The 21,130-nt window shown below is 48.0% G+C and overlaps 1 protein-coding gene across 2 annotated transcripts in view; it reads right to left on the bottom strand.

Moving 5' to 3' along the window:
* Positions 1-21,130, bottom strand: part of GIMD1 (GIMAP family P-loop NTPase domain containing 1) — a 408,717-nt gene that overhangs the window by 37,946 nt on the left and 349,641 nt on the right. The window lies entirely within an intron of this gene.

The raw sequence follows: 21,130 nt of genomic DNA, 5'->3' as shown, positions 1-21,130 counted from the left end.
TGAGTGAGGATTTGTAATGTGATAGATTGCAAGGGGGGGTTCTTCTTACCTGGTCAGACGTGTGGATTTCCTGGAACAGGTAGGTGGGTCAGGTTACATGGTGGAGGGGATAACCTCATTGATGGCATGAGACAGAGATGGAGTCTAAGTCTGTCTTGATGAAGAGACTTTGCCACCTGCATCCTGGAGAACTTCTCCTTCGGTCACCTCCTATCGTCCTGCCACTTTTTTCACATCCTCCATGGTGTGTACCTCTTCCTCAATTCAGTGTCTGCCACTTCCTGCCATCTGGCCACTTTCGCCATTCCACTAAGAGTGATTGAGGCAGACCATGTACTTCCCTGTAATGATCAACAACAAAGGCAATACACTTTCTCTTACCTCAATGAGTGGGGACGGCTGTATCCTAGAGGCTGTAGCAGGTCTGAAGGTCTGTGTCAGGAAGTAAAGTAGCATGGTCCAGTGAAAAGAAAGCAAAGCCTAAGGTGCGGGCTGTATTTATGTGCTTGCAAGATTAATGTTTCCATGCTTTTGTTCATTCTAAGTTTTCCACAGCAGAGGGGAGATTTCCATTTACAGTTATAGATCTACAAAACAATGGTAGAGTTACTTGTCGTACCTTTATGGTCACAACTTCTGTTGTAAGAGACTCTACCTCCGTCCACCCCATCATTTAAGGTGATGGAAACTAATAAATCCTACTACTCAGTGTACATTTCCACCTGGAATTGAGTGAATATCACACAAGAAGAAATCACCACCCAAGCATAGGCAGAAATTTACATGTGCGGAGATCTCCACATGTAGAATTTGTTTGTGAATCGTGTCCAATATACATTAGTCATTGGACGATAGAAATGAGAGGAGAGAACACATATCACCAATCCTTTGTGAAGTACAGTAGCTTGGAGTTTTTTTTGTTTTAATATATCTTCATTGACTTTTTCCAAAACCAACATCACTGGTAACGGCATGGGCCAAAACGTGAGCCTACATTACTGGTCATTCAAAGTCCACACACAACGGGCCGTACGTACCTTACTCCACAGTTTACTATCTTGAATGCAGATTGATAGGTTTGGGTGCATTTCCTATGAAAATAGAAGTGGAATCCTTGAGTACACATTATAGTCCTCAACATAGTCTGGGATGCTGATATTTATAATGAAAATATTCATGTTTCTCTGTACATTGTAGTCCTGTTCTTTGACTAGTGTTGAATGTTATGTTTGCCTCAATATTGTCCTGCTGATGACTCTGAAAGTCAACAACTGAGATGTATGAAGCAGTGTCTTGCAGATCCTTTTGTGGATTTGTTCACTTCTGTGTTATCCATTTAGGTGTATCACCTTCAGTAAATTTAAAGAAATAAGGCCTCCCTGAAAACTCTAGGAGTTCCTAGGACTGGGAAACAATCATAAAGTAAATAACGTTCCCAGGCAGCGCGGGACTTTATTGAGAATCAAGTCCTATTCATAAAACAGTCAATTACTCAAACACAGTCCAATGAAAAAAATCACGAATGGCTTAAATGTAGTGTAATTTGTTGAGTTTGTTTTTTCATTGGAACTGTGTTTTTTAGTCCTGTCTTTAAGTAATTGACTGTTTATTGAGAATCAAGTCCTATTCATAAAACAGTCAATTACTCAAACACAGTCCAATGAAAAAAATCACAAGTGGATTAAATATAGTGTAATTTGTTGAGTTTTTTTTTCTTCATTGGAACTGTGTTTTTTAGTCCTGTCTTTAACTAATTGACTGTTTTATGTTTGTGCTAGGTAATTAATATATTATTTTGATATCATGTCATGCACAATAATTTCTATGTATGTTTATGTCATCATATGTAACTTTTCATGAATAAAATGATATAATTCTAACTGTCTTTTGTCTAGCACATTGAGATTATGTGGCCATCACTTTTCCATGAATAGGACTTGATTCTCAATAAAGTCCCGAGCTGCCTAGGAATGTTATTTACTTTACTTTATCACCTTCAGTAATTGACACAATAAAAATAAGAAAAAAATTCAGATGCCCATATGCAAATCAGTCTGACCCTCTACCTCATGGGAACAGTCCAGCCCGAACTGCCTAGCCATGCCTTCCCTGGAACGGATTCAAGCTTCCTAGGACCGGTTTCTGGCATTACAGCCGTTTTCAGCCAGGCTTGCTTCGGGCTGGACTGTTCCCATGAGGCACAGGGTCAGACTGATTTGCATATGGCCAAGTCTGAACTGGGGTGGCAGAGTGGGCTAAAGAACGGTGATGGATTAAACCCAGATCTGTTGACTGGGTGTGAGTGTTTGATTGGTTCAGATGCTCCGTCCATCACCACCCCCTTTTGTACCGCTTTGTTCGCCATAAGTTGGCAGGGTATGCTCAGACGTGAGTCCCTTGCTCACTTTGCCACTGGATTCAAGCAAGCCTGGCTGAAGACGGCTGTAATGCCAGAAACCGGTCCTAGGAAGCTTGAATCCGGTCCAGGGAAGGCATGGCTTGGCAGTTCGGGCTGGACTGTTCCCATGAGGCACAGGGTCAGACTGATTTGCATATGGCCATGTCTGAACTGGGGTGGCAGAGTGGGCTAAAGAACGGTGATGGATTAAACCCAGATCTGTTGACTGGGTGTGAGTGTTTGATTGGTTCAGATGCTCCGTCCATCACCACCCCCTTTTGTACCGCTAAAGAAATATCACGAGGCAACACTGAATAATAGATGCAGGTATAGCTTAATGCAACAATATAGACGAAACAGTGAACCATTTAAGTTAGAACTAACTAGCTACAAAAAGGGAAAGGAACCTTAACTTTCTTTTGGCAGGCGGGTAATCCCTCCACCCTCTGCCGCACCATGGGATATCACAGCAATTGTGAACTCTAAGTCTGTAAACTCAGTAGCATATATTCAAACCCAAACTTCTAATAACAGGGCAAGGTCCATTTTCCATGTATCTAATAGGATCCACGGAGATGGCCATCAACTCCGCATTAACCATGCATAGTGCAAGCTGCCTAAGTCTCTAACCAGAAAACAAACCCACTGGCTACGCGGAAATGATCAGGATGCAGAGAAATCCTAATACCCCAACCTATAAAACAGTATGTTTGCAGAAAAACAGGAGTGAGGGAAAGGTGAGTTCTCCAAGGGAGACCCGGATTTGTCTCTATAGGCGCTTAAACTGAAGGACAAAGACCTCTCCTTGTTCATCCATCTCCTCGTGACAGAGTCTTTCCTTTCTCTCTCGTCCCCTTGATGTGACCCCCAATGTGTCAAAGGTTGTTGGACTTCTACAAATGGTAATCTACGTGGTATCAGGCGTGATTTGCCCATGGCGAGTCCTCAAACGCTTCAAGGAACTTTACCAAGTCTGCAGGATCCTCATTGTTGTAAACATCAACCATGATTAGCATTGCCAGCAGTTCTGCTGAGCTATATCTAATGGTCAATTCCTGTAGCTAAGGATGGAGACCTCTTAGTCCCTCCCAACTATAACATCGCAAGGCTGGACAGGCAATCTAAAAAAAAAAGGGGGAGGCATCGCCTGCATCTACCGCTATAACCTCCTCATCACTGAACTTCTTGCAGATTCCACAGACTCCTGCGAATACCTTGCACTTTCCATATGCTGCAACACCACCCACCTGTGTAGTCTGCACATCTTTTACCACCTCCCATGCATGAATGACACCTTCACTGACCACCTCATGGAAATAATCACAGCCAAGTTTTCCTCCAACTCAAAGAAATTTTCCTTGGGGACTTCAATCTGCACTAGAACGACCTCAGGGACCCTCAGGTCAACGCCTTCAAAGACTTCCTGGCCGACCAAGCCCTTACCCAAGCCTGCTCATTCCCAACACACTCGAAAGGCCCCACTCTAGACTGGATCACCGCTAAGGAGTCAGCGGTCAAGCTTATCTCTATAGCCTCATGCAACTGGTCTGACCACCATGCTATCACTTTCCTATTACCTGGCACCCACAAGACAAGGGCACCACAACCTGTGATTACAAAACGTTGGGTTAGAGACACCAAGAACCTTGATCACAGGTAACTGACTGCTCGCTGTAAGTCTGATCTCTCCCCCTCATATCACAACGGTCAATGACCTCAATAAACATTACTCCGCAACTATATCTAACATTCCTGATGATCTTGCTCCACTAAAACTAAAAAGAACCCAAATGAAAGACAGAAACCCCTGGTTCAACGGGTCCCTCAACAATGAGAGGAGATCCCTCCAGCAGACAGAAAGAAACTGGAAACAGCACCCTTCAGCCGCACATTTAAAACTTCTCCGATTACCAGAAATGCCTAAAATAGGAACATCTTCAACTCAAAAAAAGAATTCTTCAGATCATAACTGGAGTAAGCCAAAAACAGCCTTCGCAAGCTCTTAAAAATGGTCAAACACCAATCTAACAAACTGGCTAAAACCTCTAAACAAACCCCTAAATCCCTAATATCATGCGAGGAATTCTCCTCCTTCTCCTCCGACAAAATCACTGCCCCAGGAAATGAACTTAGATCGGCTACTTACTCCCAACCCCTTCCGGATCTGCCTCCTCTCTCCACGCTGCCCCCCCCAGACATCACCCAATAACCAAGCGCACTGGTCCAACTTCAAAGTTTAAGACAAACATTCTGGCTCGCAAATTCTATCCTCCTTAAACCCGAACAACCACTTTAATGACCCACTCCCCTCTAACTGCTTAGCCGGCGACTCTCAAGCTATCATTCCTAGTTGGACTGCAATAATCAATGCCTCCCTTCTACAGGGGACGATACCCGATTCTCTGAAAGCCGGCCAAGTCCTCCCCATCTTAAAATAACCTACGTTGGATCCTGGTTCCCCTGACAACTTTAGACCAAAATCTAATATCCCACTAATAGCTAAAATTCTGGAGAAATGTGTGCAACAGCAGTTGAGCCAACACATCACCAACTTCCACCTACAATCCGGATTCAGGCCTGGGCACAGCACTGAAACCACCCATGTCCACATCGTGGATGATGCCCTCCAAGACCCTGATCAAGGCAAAACCTGTCTCCTAATCCTCCTGGGTCTAACCTCGGCTTTCGATACAGTCAACCACGAAAAACTCCTTGAATGCCTCAAACTCAGGATGGGACTGGATGGCCCTGTTTTGAATGGTTTAGGTCCTTCCTCCAAAACCGCTCACAGAGATTCCTAATCAATGGTAACTTGTCCGCTCCCTCTCCGATCACGGTTGGAGTCCCCCAAGGATCAACCCTGTCCCCTACCCTCTTCAATCTTTACCTCCAACTGCTAGCCGAAGTACTACGCACCGCAAATATCTCCTACCACATGTATGCAGACGACACCCAGATCTACATCAAAATCTCTTCTCCTGAGAAGATTCTTTCCCTGAATGAGGTCTTGAAATTGACTGTCCAGTGGCTCACCTCTAACCAGTTCAAACTCAGTGCAAAAAAAACAGAATTTCTCCTAATCTCCTCGCCCAACACCAACCCTGACATTCAGGAATGGATTAAGGCGATCACAGCTTTAAACTGCCCACCGACCATAGTGGACTCCACCAAATCCCTTGGAATAAACCTAGACTGAACATGCGTGACCACATCAACTCAATGGCCGAATCAGCCAGATTTCACCTGAGCTACCTAAGAAAACTGAAACCTTTCCTTGACACTCCCGACCTAAAAATGGCAGTCCAGGCACTAGTCATCTCTAGACTGGAATATGGATGCTCTACCCTCTCGAGTCTACCCAAGATCTCCCTGACCCCATTGAAAGCCTGCCTCAACTCGGCCGCCAGACTACTAACAGGTTCAAGGAAATTCGACCACATCTCAATCTCTGAACTGGCTTCCTCTTGAGGCCAGAATCCAACTTAAACTGGCATTTTTAATGCGCAAAGCTCTATACTCTATACTCAAACTCCCCTGCATTTCTCGCCCAGAAACTCATGGTATCTGGAGGAGTCAGAAACTCCCAGTCCGCCAGAGACCTCTTGCTCTAACCAGCACGCTTATGAAAAAAAACAACTTACAATCGGGCCTTCTTTGGGGCCGCACCAAGAATATGGAGCTCACTCCCGCCTGCCATTAGAAAAATTCCATCTCTGGCACAATTGAAAAAGGAGGAAAAAACCTTCCAAATGGACAAATTCCTCTCATAAATCTTGCTTTGCTATCAGCGACTTTGTTTTACTGTAGATTACTGCCACACCTTGGATTATCCACATGCTATCCATCCACCCGGCACCTCTGGGCATCCCACCCTGGGATATGGGACATCTTGTTCTCGTAAAATATATTTACATGTTTTTATCCCAAATGTTTCCACTCCCCCTTCTAAGTTTCTTGTATACAACTTGTTAATCCTGTAAAGCGGTCTGATACCCTAAGGCAGAGGTCTTCAAACGTTTGGATGCCGAGACCCCCCTGTCAACATTTTCAAGCGTAAGGACCCCCTCCTGACAAAAATTTCTAAACCTCTAGGTTATGAGGAAGGTGAGGACCAAATTATGCGACAGGCTTGACTAAATTGTGTGAGTAGAAAATGTAAATAATGTTCTGTGATGCTGCGTATTTTGGGGTAGCATTGCTTTATTATTTAGAATTTTTTTAAACACAGTAATACTGAGGAAAGATTTCACCCCATCAGTACCAGTTTATAACCAAAATACAGCAATTAACATCAGAAAGATGTCTAGTCAACCTCTGTGAAGGGCCTCCCAATCCGCAGGAATACGCGCTTGCCATGGCCGGGAGCAGCAAGGGTGCATTCAAACCGTGGCGGTCTTGTGCAGAGTTAAGCAGTTTACCCATGCCCCTTTCCTCTCACCCCCTTCCTTCCATCCCTCTCTTCTCTCCTCTCCCGACCCTGGATCCCTCTCTCACATTACAGGCAGATGGTTATTAGCCCCAGGACACCTTTTGTTAACAGTAGCGCACTACAAATGTAAATAATAGGCAGAAGCAGGGGATCCACTAGACCCGAACTTGGGGGGCGGTTAACACTCCTAGTCAGGGCTTGTCCAAGCACTGGTCGCACACGGTGCAACAGTCTTTCCACCTTCTCCATGAATTCCCTCACTACCACTCACCAACAATACACCTCATCTCTCTATAGCACCTGTCTGACAAACATTTCATTTTTTTATAGCGCTACTCAATGTTTACTCACACTCAGTTTTGTCATGTGCATGGTACATCTTCTTTGTACCAGGCACTTTAACCTTCTGCACTGTGTGGGTGACAAGAGTGCCCATGTGACTGCACGGTGAGCAATGCAACAGTGTGAGAGTAGGGTAAAAGGGGTGACTGCAGGGTGAGTGAGGTGACCATATGAATTTGGGTTCGGCTGTAAGTGCAGAGTGGTGATGAATTAGTGCATGGTTAGTGATGGCCTTGTTTGAGTGAGCTACAGATTGAGCAGTAAGGGGGGGACAGGTGAGTGAAGTGTCACATGAGTGCAGGGTGACAAGTGTGCTCCTGTGACTGCAGGGTGAGGTACAGAGTGAACAATGCAAGCGAATTTTTAGTGCAAAGTGATCACTGTGAGAGCAGGGTGAGCGGGTGAATGTTGTGAGTGCATGGTGATCAGTGTGAGTGCATTGTGAACACTGTGAGTACATTATGATCACTGTGAGTGCAGGGTGAGCGGGTGAATGTTGTGAGTGCATGGTGATCAGTGTGAGTGCATTGTGAACACTGTGAGTACATTATGATCACTGTGAGTGCAGGGTGAGTGGGTGAATGTTGTGAGTGCATGGTGATCAGGGTGAGTGCATTGTGATCAGTGTGAGTGCATTGTGATCAGTGTGAGTGCATTGTGATCAGTGTGAGTGCATTATGATCACTGTGAGTGCAGGGTGAGCGGGTGAATGGTGTGAGTGCATGGTGATTGGTGTGAGTGCAGGGTGAGCGGGTAAATGATGTGAGTGCATTGTGATCAGGGTGAGTGCATTGTGATCACTGTGAGTGCAGGGTGAGTGGGTGAATGTTGTGAGTGCATGGCGATCAGTGTGAGTGCACTGTGATCAGTGTGAGTGCATTGTGATCACTGAGTGCAGGATGAGCGGGTGAATGGTGTGAGTGCATGGTGATTGGTGTGATTGCATGGTGATCGGTGTGAGTGCATGGTGATCAGTGTGAGTGCATGGTGATCAGTGTGAGTGCATGGTGATCGGTGTGAGTGCATGGTGATCAGTGTGAGTGCAGGGTGAGCGGGTGAATAGTGTGAGTGCATGGTGATCAGTGCGAGTGCATTGTGATCGCTATGAGTGCATGGTGATCGCTATGAGTGCATGGTGATCGCTATGAGTGCATGGTGATCAGTGTGAGTGCATTGTGATCGCTGGGAGTGCAGGGTGAACGTGAAAGTGAAGGCGAGAATGAGAAGTGAGTAGTCTGAAAGCAGGGTGCATTCCCAGAAACTTGAAGCGTAGGGTTTCAGATATAAGTTAAACTATTGCTATAATGGCATTAATCAGGGTTCGAGGGTGGAGGAAATAAATAATGTGCTGATCCTGCAACAAACTTCCAGTCTAATGATTAGGGTTACCAGCTCATTATTTTATTGGCCCAGAAATAAGCAGTCACCTACAGCTGTATTTTTTGCACTTATCTGTGAATACTTAGAACAGCAAATATAAATAGAAAGCACTTTTAATTGTTTTCTAGGGATGCCTCAATGATCCATGACTAATAATTAAGGAGAATAAAGACAGAAAAGTCACATAACTAATTAATACATACTTTTTTATTTATAATTCTATTTAGTGTCAAGAGCAGGTCTCTGCAGTATCTTTAAACAACACATAGCAGTCATGTTTCTTTTGGCAACCCAACTTTATATTTCTTTTCATTAAATGCATTCTCACACTACAGCAGTAAGTGTAAAAATACAAATGTAAGGAATAGGCAGAGTGGGAGCCCAGGGGGTACTGGAACCATAAAAAAAAGTAAGCTTTGTTAATCAGTTAACAAAGGCATGTAAATATGCTAATGGTCTTTAAAGACCTGTGAAAAACTCGGGCCGTAGATAAGACTCCAGACACTGCCCAGCCGAGGCCCCAGGAGCGCGAGCTGCACTGCAGCAGCCCGGGCTGAGACACAGGATGGGGGAGGGGGGGGATGAAGCCCTGGAGGCCAGGGCAAAAGTGACACTGTGAAGGCGCGACCCCCTTTGCATCGCTCCACGGCCCCCCTGGGGGTCGCGCCCCACAGTTTGAAGACCCCTGCCCTAAGGGGTCAAGTTTGCGCTCTATAAAACGCAAATAAATAAATAAATTAAATAAATTAGAACCAGCAGCCACAAGTCCGCGACAGTGCTAGGTACATGTGGCTATGTGGCTGAGGAACCCTCCCAGAAACCAAGACCACGGGGGAGTCCAGTCACCAATCGCCTCCTATGCTCATGGCCAAGGGTCTCGTCTCAGAGAATGCTGCATCAAGGCTCTGTGCTCGGGACACAAATAGCATCAATGGGCCCCGCTGCTGTCTCCCCCGGGTCCTCGGGCATCAGCGGAGTTGCCTCTTAGTCCGCAGGGTAGGCCCGATCCCTCCCTCATCAAGCGGGCCCATGATGTCTGCCTGTTCGCGGTGGCAAACCCCAGCAGCTGGGAGACAGAGATGGCCACCAGCTCAAATCACCGCCTATCAGCGAGCTGCTCCAGGGAAGCAAATTTGACATTCTGACCAGGGGTGCGGCAGGTTCGTCAATCCAATGCAACGATGGGGGGAGATCTTCAGGACACAGCACTTCACTTCTGCTTGGCGATAGCCGGCCCAGGAGCATGCTCTCAGCTAGTGCGTCGAGGATCCAGAGTCCGGCCTACCCCTCTGCCGACGCATGTCCACCAGTTCAGGGGGTAGCACCGCTGGTGCCTCGGGCCCCGATTCTGCTTCCGAGGGGGTCAGGGGCCCCCCACCGGTGCAATCCCGACTCCTGGGACACTCCGATCGAGGTGTCACAACACCCAGTGCAGCTCAGCAGATTGCTAGGAGCTCAGACAGGCTGCTCCTCAACCAAGATGGCGTTGATAGTTCTCGCCGCTGCCGCACCAGGCCGTGGATTGCGGGTCTCCCGTTAGCAGCGGTATCACCTCTCCATCCTCAGAGGCACCTCCGGTCCTTACCCTGCTGAGCGGTACGGCCAGCGGTAATCAGCTACCCCGGTGGCCAGGGTTATCAGCTTTAGCTGGATGCGATGGAGCGAAGACTCAGCAAGAAACGTCTCACTCCATTCGCGTTTTGGCCACACCCCTCATATGTTTGATGTTAAATGTGAATAATTAGTGTTTTTGTGCTTATTTGTTGCAATTTAAGATCTAGACATTGGGGGCCACAGTTACAAAGCCTTTGCATTGTCCTTGCATCATGCATGGCTGCGCAAGGTAACACAAGGGCTTAAGTGAGATTTACTAAACCACGCAAAGGCACCTTGCATGGCACTGCATGGCTTATTAAATCCAGCGTAACGAAAAGTAGTGTAAATCGCTGCTTGCATTACTCTGCATTAGGAGGGCAATCTATGAGTGGAGCGTGGGTGTTCCCATGCATCCACCCATGGATTTTGACACATTCCCAGATGAACAAGTTACTTACCTTCGGTACGCTTTTTCTGGTAGATACAGTATCTGCCTGTGGATTCCTCACCTTGTGAATATCCCCCTTGTGTCAGCAACATTCGGAAATTCTTTTGTAGCTTCGCGCCGACGTGGACATGGACGACGTCATAGAGGCACGGCATCGCACGCGACTCCGCTGACGTCACCGACACTACAATAGGCCCATGCCGGCGTGATGACATCACTCCGCCCTTTTTTCCGTGCCATCGAGGCACACGGACGGACCAATGACAGTAGACATATACACAGTATAAGCAGTACAAATATCAAGGTAACACACACAGTGTGAAGCAAATGCAATAAACAACTCCTTGACAATAAAGTAAATACATTACAGTAACTCTGGTATAGAAGAGTGGACAACGGGGAGGTGGGTGGGTCAGTGAGGAATCCACAGGCAGATACTGTATCTACCAGAAAAAGCGTTACCGAAGGTAAGTAACTTGTTCTTCTGATAGATACATCTGCCAGTGGATTCCTCACCTTGTGAATAGAGTCCCACAGCAGTCCCCACTCCCGGAGGAGGGTGTCCACTCTCCTAAACCAGAAAATCCTGGAGGACAGAGCGCGCAAAGTGGCCATCCCTCCTCACCTCAGTGTCCAAGCAATAATGCTTTGCGAAAGTGTGGAGGGAGGCCCAAGTAGCCGCTCTACAAATGTCCTCAACAGGCACACCTCTAGAAAGAGCAGATGTTGCAGACTTAGCTCTAGTAGAGTGGGCTCTAATACCCTCTGGAGGATCCTTACCAGCCAAAGAGTAGCAGATCTTTATACAGAGGATGATCCATCTTGAAAGAGTTCTTGTATGTACCGCTCTTCCTTTCTTGCAGCCAGCAAAACCAACGAAGAGCTGGTCATCCATTCGATAGTCTTTAGTTCTATCAATATAAAAACTCACCGCCCTCTTGGGGTCCAGACGGTGTAGCCTCTCCTCCTCCTTGGAAGGGTGAGGGGAGGATAAAAGGTAGGAAGGGTAATAGATTGACCTAAGTGGAAGGGAGACACCACCTTAGGGAGAAAAGCAGCCCTGGTCCTAAGAACCATTCGATCAGCATGAATGGTCAAGAACGGGGGCTTGGAACTAAGAGCTTGAAGCTCACTTACCCTCCTTGCCGAGGTGATCGCAACCAGGAAGACTGTCTTAAAAGACAAAAGCCTCATGGGACACTTGTGTAAGGGTTCAAGGGAGAACCCATCAAGTAGGTTACTACAAGATTTAAATCCCACTGAGGAACAATAAAAGGAGTAGGAGGGAACTTATTAGTGAGTCCCTTCAGAAATCTCAAAACTACAGGAGATTTGAAAAGAGACGGCGGGGCCGGCAAACAGAGTAATGCCGACAATGCCGAAAGATAGCCCTTCACCATAGCAACAGCAAATCCTTGCCGCGCCAAAGAAAGAGCAAACTGTAGTATATCAGATAAATGGGCTTTCAAAGGGTCAACAGATCTCTCCCCACACCAAGAGACACATTTAGCCCATCTGTAAGAATAAATGGACTTAGTGGAGGCACGCCTAGCTGATAATATGACATCCACCACATCGTGTGGGAGAGAAAAAGAGTTCAGGTTGCCCCGTTCAATCTCCAAACATGAAGGTGTAATGTCTGGAGGTGGGGGTGTAGAACCTGCCCCTCCATTTGTGAGAGGAGATCTGCCCTGAACAGGAGACGGAGCGGCGGGCGAGAGGAGAGGTGGAGAAGATCCGTGTACCACACCCTTCTTGGCCAATCCGGGGCGACCAATATAACTTGGGCCCGGTCTTGGCGAATCTGCCTCAGAACCAGAGGAATCAAAGGTATGGGAGGAAACGCGTAAAGGAGTTGCGAGTCCTAACTCAACTGAAACGCGTCCCCCAAGGCTCCCTGTATCGGAAACTGGAGGCTGCAGAATGACGGGCAGTGAGCATTCTCGCGAGTGGCGAACAGGTACACCTGAGGAGTCACCCACGTCTGAAAGACGTGACGAACCACCTCCGGGTGAAGCCTCCACTCGTGGTCGACCGAGAACTGCCGACTGAGACTGTCTGCACGCACATTCAGAACTCCGGCCAGATGATTTGCCATCAGACAAATCTGGTGGTCCTGAACCAGGACCAGAGGCGCACCGCCTCTCTGCAGAGACACTGCGACCCTACTCCTCCCTGCTTGTTGATATACCACATCGCGGTGGTGTTGTCCGTCAAGACTTGCACCGACAGACCGCGAAGGGAAGGGAGGAAGACCTTGAGCGCCAAACATATCGCCCGAAATTCCAGAAGGTTGATGTGAAACAACCTTTCCTCTGGAGACCAAAGACCCTTGACCTCCAGATCCCCCAGATGAGCACCCCACCCTGGAGTGGATGCATCCGTTAGCACTGTGGCCATTGGAGGAGGTAGATGATAAGGCTTTCCCTGAGACAGACTGCCTTCCACACCCCACCAAGACAGATCCGCTGCAGTTTCTCCGGAGATCCTGATCGACTCCCTGAGATCTCCGTTGTGTTGATACCACTGCCTGCGGAGGCACCACTGGAGTGCCCTCATGTGCCAGCGTGCATGGTTGACCAACAGGATGCAGGAAGCCATCAGACCGAGCAGGCGAAGGACCTTCAGGACCGGAATGACCGCTCCATTGTAGAATAAAGGAATCATTTCCTGTATGTCGCGAATCCTTTGAGGTGGAGGGAATGCATGACATACAGTTGTGTCCAGTACAGCACCTATGAACAGGTTGCGCTGGGAGGGCACCAGGTGAGACTTGGGTACATTTATCGAAAAACCCAACCGGTACAACAACTGAGTTGTCTCCTGCAGATGCTGGAACACCTTCTCTGACGACTCTGCCTTGATCAGCCGGTCGTCCAAATAGGAGAATACTAGAATCCCCGACCTTCTGAGATGTGCTGCCACCACCGCCATCACCTTGGTGAAGACTCGAGGCGCAGTAGTAATTCCAAAAGGAAGGACCGCAAACTGATAGTGTTGCGATCCCACCGTAAAACGGAGATACTTCCTGTGCGACTTCAGGATTGGGATGTGGAAATACGCATCCTGCAAGTCGAGCGACACCATCCAGTCTTCTTCCAGCAGCGCTTGAAGAACCTGTGCAAGGGTGAGCATCTTGAATTTCTCTTGTTTCAGATAGAGATTCAAGATCCTGAGATCCAGGATTGGACGAAGCCTGCCATCCTTTTTGGGTATCAGAAAATACCGGGAGTAGCATCCCTGACCCCTTTCCTGCTCTGGGACCACCTCTATGGCACCCTTTCTTAACAGTGTCAGCACCTCCTCCTGCAGGAGTAACAGATGTTCCTCCGTGCAAAAACCTTGGCAAGGAGGGTAATTGGGAGGGAATTCCCGAAAGGGAAGGGCATACCCATTTTCTACGAGATTGAGAACCCAAAGATCTGATGTAACCGATTCCCAATCCCGTAGAAAGTAGGTAAGCCAACCCCCCACCGGACCCACATGATCCTGAATGGCGGATCTAGGGCTGCTTTTCTGAGGCTGGGGGGTTAGAGGAGGTAGAGGAGGAAGAGGCTTGGCGACCTCGAGGCCTAGCTCTTTGCTTTCCCCTATAAGATCTGTACAAGGGGTTCTGCTGCTGCTGCTGACCTTGCCGATAGTTGCGAAAGGAAGAGCGTCCAAAACCTCTGAACCTCTTGGCTGAAGAACCTCTGATTTGAAGCCCTAAAGATTTAGCAGTTGCTCTACTGTCTTTAAACCTTTCCAAGGCCTTATCAGCCTTCTTGCCAAAGATATCAGATCCATCAAACGGCAGATCCAGCAAAGCCGCTTGAACATCTGCCGAAAGGTCTGATGTTTTCAGCCAAGCCGATCTCCTCGTGGCAACCGCAGTGCCCATGATACGTGCCACCGAGTCTGCAGTGTCCAGACCACTCTGTATCACTTGGCGTGCCGCAGCCTGTGCATCTGATAACACCTCCTCAAAATCTCTCCTGCTGTCATCAGGAATCTTAGGAGCTAAAGTACGCATAGTGTCCATAAGGGCATGCACATACCTCCCCATAAGGCAAGTGGCATTAGTTGACTTCAACACCATACTTGCAGAGGAGAAGGTCTTTTTAGCCACCTGATCTTGCTTCTTTGCCTCTTTGTCACCGGGGACCTGAGGAAAGGCACTCACATTCTTTTTTGAACAGGCTGCCTGTATGACTAGACTCTCAGGTGACGGATGAGACGTCAGAAAAGCAGGGTCCTCAGGTGCAACCCTGTACCTTCTCGCCACACTCTTGGATACTGCAGGAGCTGTCAGTGTTTTTTTCCACACCTCCATAATAGGTTCCGTTAAGGCTTCATTAAACGGAAGCAATGGTTCCACCACAGAGATAGGTGAATGCAAAACTTTAGTAAGAAGATTAGACTTAAACTCCACTGTTGGTAAAGTCAATTGCAGAAGTTCTGCTGCCTTCCTCATCTCCACATGATAAGGCTGGACATCCTTTGAAGGCGTATCAGAGCCGGATGGTAACTCCCACTCAGGAGAAAAATCCAGACTACCAGCATCAGCCAGATCCTCAAAACAATCATCCTCCAGCTCACCTTCCTCCATATCAGGACATGACTCCAAATATCTTTGCTCCTCCAAAAGGCGTTGTGCTTCCCTTCTGGACCTCTCCTTCACACGCTTCGCAGCCGGATCCACCAACGGCTCCGATGGAGCCAGGATCGACGTCGGTATCGAATCCGAAGGCCCAGTGGGATGCTCTCGAGGTCGATCTGGAGCGGGCGACGCCGGAAACGGCGTCGACGACCTCGGCGGAGCCGGGTATTGCCACGGTGGCGTCGGAGCCGGCATAAAAGGCATGAATGGAGCAGGAGGATAGGAGTGAGGGACTCCTAAATTGAAGGCCAGAGGACCCATGGGACCCAGAGGTGCGCCAGAGGGGTACCACGCCCTTGAAAAGACGCCATACATAGCGTTTAAAATGCTGATGGGTCCTGGCCTGGGGCTGGGAAGTGTGGCTGAAAACCCTCAGGCTGGTCTTGTGGAGGGTTCGGATTTGGCTCTTCGACAGGCGCAGAATCCACATCCACCTGAACCTCTTCCTCATCTCGGGCCGGGGACGGCACCGGAGACGGATTCGAAGCCGGAGTCGGCGACTGTACCTGCGACTCCGAAGGCGAGGCCTCACCTTCATGATCCGAGACATCCAGTGTGACCACCTTGGAACGTACCTTCTTCGGTGACCTCGACCTCGAGCCCGACTCCTTACCGGAATGACGTCGGGACTCATGCCTCTTCTTCTTATGGCTCCTTCTCGACTTCGAAGCATGGTCTGAAGCGGACTTCGAAGACGACTCCTCTCGAGATCTGGATCTTGACTTCGATCACGACCTCGAAGATTTTCCCTTGCCAGCCTTCAGCTTCGCTACCAGGAGTTTGGTCTCTCTTTCTCTCAGGGCCTTCGGGTTCATCTTCCGACAAGATGAACATCCATCCACATCATGGTCAGAGCTCCAACACCAAATGCAGTCCTCGTGCGGGTCAGTAATGGACATCATTTTCCCGCACTCCCTGCAGGGCTTGAAGCCGGTCTTCTTTGCCGACATCGTGAAGAAACAAGATACAAAGAAGCAGAAAGCGAATAATAAGGTAACAAAGTCACCAGTTGGCTACTGAGGTTCCCGAAACCGTTAGCGTCGATGACGCGGAAAAAAGGGAACTGATGTCATCACGCCGGCGTGGGCCTATTGTAGTGTCGGTGACGTCAGCGGAGTCGCGTGCGATGCCGTGCCTCTATGATGTCGTTTATGTCCACGTCGGCGCGAAGCTACAAAAGAATTTCCGAATGTTGCTGATGCAAGGGGGATATTCACAAGGTGAGGAATCCACGGGCAGATGTATCTATCAGAATTACAAAGACTTGTAAACATGGGAATGCGTCAAAATGCTATGCCTTACTGACGGAGGAGAAATATCTTTATTTCTCTTCATTATTTCCTCTTTCTATGTGTGCTGCTTTCTGTAGCACACATAGAAAGGGGAAAACGCCTCAAAGGATTGTTTTTGTGCAAGGTGTCCTTTCCTGCACAAAAACAATCCTGCCTGTAACTCAGGCACTCTTGCACCACAGCGCAAGGGTGCCTGCATTGGCACTAGACAACATTCAGTGCACCAGTGCAGGGAGACAGCAGAAATGCATCATCTCTTAGTATATATCACCCATTACTTCTCTCTCCATGTCATGCAGTGATGCAAGTTGACTTGCTGCGTTGTGTGACTTTTTCATAAATGTAGCTCACCTTGGTGAGAGAAAGTAAAAAACAAAATATTTGCATGTCTGAGACTTCTGTAATGCCAGCCCTGCTTAAAGCAGTGAAGTGTTGTACAGCAGTGACATATACAAGCAGTAGATACGGAGGGGGGGTGGGGGGGGGGAGGTGGGAGGGGTTGGTGCCCGGCGTGCCCAAAGAATAGCAGTCAGGGAGGGTAGGCAGAGAGTGGTACAGCAGAGGTGGAGATGGGAATGTAAAGCTAAGTGAAATGAAGAGATCTTCAAAGAGTTCAACAGCAAGTAGTGCCTTAAATGGGATGGAAAGGTGTTGTGGCCTAAAATGGATGTGGCCTAAAAATGTCTCTATGAAACCTTTAGTAGAGACGTGGTCAGGTGCCCACGTTTAATGCATGTGCCACAGAATCCTGTGCATGAAATTGGACATAACAAGTGGACAAAGCTATGAAATCAGCAAGATATTTTACGTTTTCAGAGCACCATGATCCTGGGCCATAAGCAATACAAATCTTGACAAGATACATTTAAAAATAAGTAGCAATAGTTTAGTTAATCAATTGGAATCAAATAGTACTTGAACAATTAGACACCAATAGCAAAACACAGTAGCCACCAGGGTTGTAAGTCAGATTTGGAGAGGGGGTAGGAGAGGGGTTGGTGTCATGGGTAAATCTCAAATTTCCCAACTAAAAAAGCAGCACACATGATCGGTCGGAAACCTGTGTGTGCAGCTTTCTGGCTGTTTTTTTATCCAATAAATATTTTGGGGGAAATTGTGCCATCAAATAAATTGATAAGCTCCAAATTTGTTTCAGATTTAATTGGTGTGATAACCCAAACCTTCCTGGAGAGGGTAGGACTGTCTTGTTGCGCTTGATCAGTACAATAAGGGGCTTGGATTAAAACACTTTTCTGGGCTTCTTATAGCTTACAGACAAGCTCTGCAAAATTAAACATAAACATACCTTGACGATTGCTGTGTTCTTTTGACCGGCTGTCCCATTTCACACTCCTACTCCACCCCTCACCCCTCCCCAAGAACAGAAAAAAAACCATTGAAATTGTCTTTGCGCTCCTGCATTTCATTGTGGGCCCAATTCACAAAGCAACATTTATGACCGAAAAATTATGCCTGTCAAGAATCCAAAACGGGTACCTTTCAGATAATAGTCATATTTGTGCATCACAACTTCATACAATTATGCAGTAGTAAACTCTGCGCAAGGGATGTGGTGTGGGAGGATAAACTATGATATATTTGAGAGTTGAAGAATGCCCACAGTCTGAAACGTTGGTCAGCATTAAACAAACCTCCTCTCTGACCCCGTCCCATCTAAAAAATGGTTGGAGATTTGCTCCAGTAAAGTACTGGGGTACATTTTTCTTCCAGTGTGGGAAGGGGAATGGAGAACCTCAAAAGCATGTGGACTGCAAGGGAAGGGATTTGTTTCTCCATACAGAAAATAGCTTACTGTGGAACAAAGAGTGAAAAACATTCTACCTTGTACAATCTGCATTTTGGAAATAGTAAAAATCCAAAAATGCTAAACGACCAAAATGTCACGTGACATTGCTAGTCGTATGTTTGGAGACTTGAGACTGGTGCAGCTTTCCAAGCCTACTACTGACAATGTTTCTGAGTTCCAAAAAGTAATAAATCTGCAGACATTCATAGGAGTGATTCTTGGGCTTCAGGTTTACAGTTTCTTTTTCGAATCAGTCACTATATATCTTGAAGTTCTGGATCCACACAATTTGAAAGTTAAAACCTTCTCTTAGGGAAATGAGGACGAGAAAAACCAACACAGACATAGCAGACTAGATGTAGGACCCCCAATTCAGCTACCAAGCCAAGAATGTCACACCCTAAGCACCCCTGGAAGGTATGCCCCTGATATCCACTGTGCTGCTTTGTTCATGAATCATAACTAGGAATTCTGATGATGTGTTGCAGCACTGATGTGAGGAAAGTGGTGAGACAGTTTTTTTCCTTTTCTGCTAGAGAAGAAAAGGAATATAGGCCCCCATTAGACTCTAGATCAATGCTCATTTTTAGGTTTTGCCTGGCGAAAAGATGCGCTCTGCGCATCTTTTTCGCGCAGGCGAAATCCTGATGAGTTCTGTAGTGTGGCTTTGGTTCGGCCCTCGTCATTCATTGGCTGGCTCCATAAATGGAGCCTAGCCATTGGACGAGGGGCCTGTCCGTCAATGCCGGACCAGATTTGGGGGCGTTCCCGACATTCTTTGGCTTTTGCCGACGTCACGCGACGTCAGCCGAAAGCCGGGAACACCCATGAATCTGGTCCGGCATTGCCGGCACCTGCCTCTGCCTTCCTGCTCGGGACATTGCACAAAAGTCGCTCGATAGCCCCTCCCTCCCGCTCCGTGGCAGCCCGTCTCCCTCCCTCTCCTCAGGCCGGCCAGCCGAAGGAAGCAGCCGTCCGCCTCCAGCCAGGGCCGCGCTGGGATTGGCCCAGCCGGCCGAGCCTCCACCACGTCATCGGGAGGAGGAGTGGAGAGCAGGAAGCAAGAGATCTGCCGGAAGATGTCCAGGTGAGTGCTTTGTTTTTTAGTTTGTTGCTTTGTCCGTGTGTGTGTGTCTGTTCCCGCCCCTCACCCTCCCGCTGTCAGTGTGTGGCCGTTCCCGACCCCCCTCCCGCTCTTTGTGCCTTTCCAACCCCCCCTCCTAGCCGGCACCCGCCTTCCTGCTCCGGCCAAGGGTCGCCTACAATCCCTGACGAACCCCAACAGCTCTCTTCCACCAAGGGAGAATGTGCACCAGCAGAGGCAGGCAGTCTCTGACTCAACTGTCTCGCACACAAGGCTCGTGGTTCAGGCGGGGAGTCTCTGGCCTACTCTCGGCCTACTGCGGGCACCGGAGCCGGCCGATAACGTAGCCCTGCAGCCCAATTCCTGCCAGCTCCCCACTGCATCGCGAAACTCGAAGTCCGCTCCTGTTCGGACTTCGGGACAAGCAGTCGCGCCCCCCCTTACCGGGTACAGTTGTTCACGCTAGCTCCTCAGAAGGGCAGCAGGGGCAGCCTACGACGCCAGCAACAAGAGGGCACTCGCTGGCTTTGTCCCAGACTTTCCAAGGCTCCGGCGTCACAGTTGGGTGCCGCCGATCTCTCTGCGCGGCGGCCTCACAAAAGGTCCAGCAGTCAGCCCGATCGGCGATGACAGGTGTCCGTAGACCGCTCCCCGTCCAGAATTTCGGCAGCTGACTCAGGTAGGGCAGGATATTCCGCGGTGGCCGGCAGAACAGCACTACAGCACTGCCATCTTGCCGCGCGCCAAGCCACGCCCGCGGGAAACACTGAATTAGGTGTTTGAATACACCATGACCCCAAATTGATGACATGTGAAAACTATGGCACTGCTCTCACAAAATTGGAAAGCCAGGTTGTGAGATGGGTCCTATTGCCACTATCAATAGCCGACAGAATTGCAATCCAGAAAATGGTGTTGCCCCGCTTTATTTTTCTATTAACAAACATACCCACAGCACTCACACAACAGTTTTTCACAAGACTGCGCTCCTGTATGACCACCCCTACATGGGCAGGCAAACAACCCAAGGTAGGGTGGAAGGAGCTTACTCTGCCATATACACAAGGTAGTTTCGGGGCCCCAGACTTGCCGCTTTATTATCTTTGCACCCAAGCACAATACGTGCATTATTGGATACACCCACATGCATATCTATCGCACGAGGCACTGGAGAACGATAGTGATCATCCACTGCCATTTTATTGCTCCCAAAACGGTACACTCCACGGGCCGAAATTAACCCAGTGCACAATACAATTACAGCATGGTACAAGACGGGCTAATAAACTCCCGGCATATGCCACCGGCCCTGCCTTACAACACCATCCTCAAATAACAGTGATGCAGGAGAATAAAACGCAAAAACTTCTGGGCGAAATGGGACTGCATACAATGATTGAAATATTTCCCAATGGCTAATTCATAACACAATTGGACGTTATCCCAGCTGCTAACCGCACGCCGCTAATGTTATTTGCATATTTTAGATTACGAGCTGCAGTGAGATATTTATCCTACATTTCCTGAAGAACCCCCAACGCACAATACCCTAAAGCACTCTAGAGCATCGACTTGTAGCAAATATTTATTTATTCGTTACTTCTTTATAAAAAAACAAATTAATTAATTACATTTCCTTGCATAAAGGAATAATTCTGGACATGATTGGCAATATATTTATCATGTACAAAATATATACTATTAATTCCAGCTTT

This window comes from Lissotriton helveticus, chromosome 2_1 (genome assembly GCF_964261635.1).
Source record: "Lissotriton helveticus chromosome 2_1, aLisHel1.1, whole genome shotgun sequence".
Lineage (NCBI taxonomy): Eukaryota > Metazoa > Chordata > Amphibia > Caudata > Salamandridae > Lissotriton > Lissotriton helveticus.
Note: the sequence above shows the minus strand (reverse complement) of the source record. Positions and strands in the feature narration are given on the sequence as shown.